The sequence below is a fragment of the Leiobunum rupestre genome, chromosome 2 (assembly GCF_980474605.1).
Source record: "Leiobunum rupestre chromosome 2, qqLeiRupe1.1.hap1, whole genome shotgun sequence".
In the NCBI taxonomy this organism is placed as follows: domain Eukaryota; kingdom Metazoa; phylum Arthropoda; class Arachnida; order Opiliones; family Sclerosomatidae; genus Leiobunum; species Leiobunum rupestre.
The window spans coordinates 73,108,943-73,111,616 of record NC_143385.1 but is presented as its reverse complement, the minus strand read 5'-3'; the positions used below and the strand labels follow the sequence as shown (position 1 = coordinate 73,111,616).

Sequence of the window (2,674 nt, the reverse complement as noted above, 5' to 3'; positions counted from 1 at the left end):
AACCAATCAAACACTTATTTATCGATTATAGCAGAGAGTGTAAAGTCGCTTCGCTACAGAGAGGCGCCTCTTCCTATCCCCGTAATGTTAAAATTTCGTGGTACGTTTTTTCCCCATGAGAGCGTTGAAGAAGCAGACGACGGTGTTTGCAATTCCCGAACACACGCGATAGCACTGTAAAATTGCTTATCAAAGAAAAATAAAATTTGCTCTCAGTAGGTTAAAGTTGAATTCAGCTCAGTCAGCTGTGATGTTGAATTATTTTAACTATTTAAGTAAAACAGTTGATTTCGTAAGAAATATAAAAGTAAGTACAAGAAAAATCCCTCCCTATTTCATTTCATTATTATCAACTGTACTTTTTTAATATATCAAAAGAAATCCGTGGAATCTAAAGTGGAACATTTTATGGGCTGGCCAAATCTTAATTAAATATACCGAAACCATGGTAGAACATTGGTGTTTTGAATAGCAGCGGTGAATTAAATATTCTGAAATATAATTAAGAACATTTTCTTTTAGAAGGTTTGGACTTTCAATGGCTTTGCAAATTTCTAAATCTTTGTCAGTGAATTGTCCTTTACCTTGCAAAACCCAATGGTTATCATATTTGGACAATTCTTCATCATGGTCCAGGAGCTGGTACTTTAAACGAGTCTGTTTAAAATAAAGTCATCCAAATTGTCAATTCAATATGAATCTGATGGTTTTAAGAGGCTATTGACTGATGCAGCTCTGTACGCTGCCTGGTATTGTTGAGGATTTGGATGATCTCAATTGTCTCCTTATTGGCCAATGGAACCAAAGTAGTTTTCTAAAAATCTTGACTAATTCTTCCAGTTACTAAGAACTTAAAACCAAAATTATCCTTTATATCATTCCATAGGAGTAGCAAAGACTGAATTGATAGTTTCCACCCTTCAATACAAGGTAAGGTTTTATACCTACAGTTCTGAAGCTACCATGTATTAAACCTTTCCAATTTTTCTTTCAGCATTGGTATGTGGATGGATTTATCAGTCATTGCTCTCTTACAGTGTGTTTCATTGTTTAATGTCCTGCTATTGCAGCAATCAAAAATGCCGTTCATGTGTAAGAGGAACTCTGCTGTGTATGTGCTTTCAATTGTTAAAACTCTCCTAATCCCATTGAACAGGCCATTTGAATTAGAAACACTTTGACTGCAAATTTGGGCAGCTAAACTGACTTTCATGTTAGAAAATGCTGGTAACTTGATATGTTTACGTTTCAGCATATGTGTGCTTTGAAACTTACCAATTTCTTGGTCTATTTTGAAAAAATGTTCTAGGACTGCCCAAGAAACTAGATTGCCTTCCACTATTATGGGATACCGTTTGAAATTGTTCCTCACACTTTTCAAGAGATGTGGAGGATCAATTTCAATGAATGGCTTTTCCACTGATATCCCCATACTTTTGAACAAATTTTGATTGCCTGTTCCTTGGTCACAGACTACAGCTTTGACAATAAGGCCAATACGTTTCAGGTGAGTTACACAATCATGAAGCAATATCTTCAAAGTCTGTTCGTGACAAGCATCTTTTGTGAGGAAGTAACCAATTGGTGGTTTGAATTTCAGTTTTATGTCATTCACCTTGAACACTAGGGCCTGATTTGCGTACTATTTTGACCTTCCATATGGACCGAAGTCTACGAAACCCGAGGGGGTAGCCACTTAAGAAATATGGTGTACAAATAGCGAGAAATAAAAATAAACATTCCTAGAAATCCACAAGAAATATTGGAAATATCAGAAATATTTGGAAATCTGGTGTACAATTTTTTTCCAAGTGCCTACCCCCTCGACGAAACCTTCAATGTTATCGTTTTCATTATTGTCAAAATGTTTAGTTGAATGGCTATAATTATGTTCAGTACAAATATATTTAAATGGAATAGAATTCAATATATAGTTCTGGGTTTAAATTCATAGGAATTGACTTCATCCAGTAAAAAAAAATTCATTTAAAGCTAGTGTTCATCATTGTGAATATTTTATATAAATTATCATTTTCTTCGTTGAATTGATTTTGGAGGGCATAATTTGGCATTTGTAGTGCTGCGTTTACCTTACACAAGATTGTAGTTGTAATATGATCTTCAGGTGCATTTATATTTGCTACTATTTGAATTAATTATAAATTAACATAAGGCAGTAAGAGACCATGGCGGGATATGTTTTTGCCATCAGTTTACCTAGGGAAAACCGTGGTTTCATTGGAATTTTCCAAAAAAAAATAGTAGGTGTAGCTAATGGTGTAAGCCGGTTTTTGGTTTTGATATTCATAAAACAATCGTAAGTGAAATGAAGACCGCAAAATACGTGGTTAAAGTGCAAGTAATCTGTAGTTTTATTTTGGAGCTTTTCACTGTTTACATTTGGCAGCCACTGCAGAACTATTAAGTTTTAAGAAATGTTAATGCTTATTAAATTAAAACGCGTATTCACCGGTCTTTATCCCTTGGAAACTTGAAAAAAAAAAGACAGACGCGTGGTTACCTTTTTATTCGATTTACAATTTTTAGCCGAACAAGACATTTCAAAATAAATTAAACTTGCAAAAATACCTAAAACACTTCCTTTTTTGCGTCTTCTCAAACTCTAATCTAGCGCGCGCCGGCGATACTACTAGCGCCATCAAACGCCCGGGAA

The 2,674-nt window shown here is 34.7% G+C and overlaps 1 long non-coding RNA gene across 4 annotated transcripts; it reads left to right on the top strand.

Annotated features, from left to right (window-relative positions):
- The first annotated feature begins 256 nt into the window (after nucleotides 1-256).
- Nucleotides 257-2,091, top strand: LOC149958981 (uncharacterized). Of its 4 annotated transcripts, XR_016478356.1 has the most exons (7): nucleotides 257-307; nucleotides 570-642; nucleotides 715-806; nucleotides 887-930; nucleotides 995-1,227; nucleotides 1,310-1,507; nucleotides 1,601-2,091. It is a non-coding gene; the product is annotated as an uncharacterized LOC149958981 (long non-coding RNA). The 4 variants fall into 4 exon arrangements; XR_016478353.1 differs by having other exon boundaries at nucleotides 570-806; XR_016478354.1 differs by lacking the exon at nucleotides 257-307 and having other exon boundaries at nucleotides 526-806; nucleotides 995-1,092; nucleotides 1,157-1,227.
- The last annotated feature ends 583 nt before the right edge of the window (nucleotides 2,092-2,674 follow it).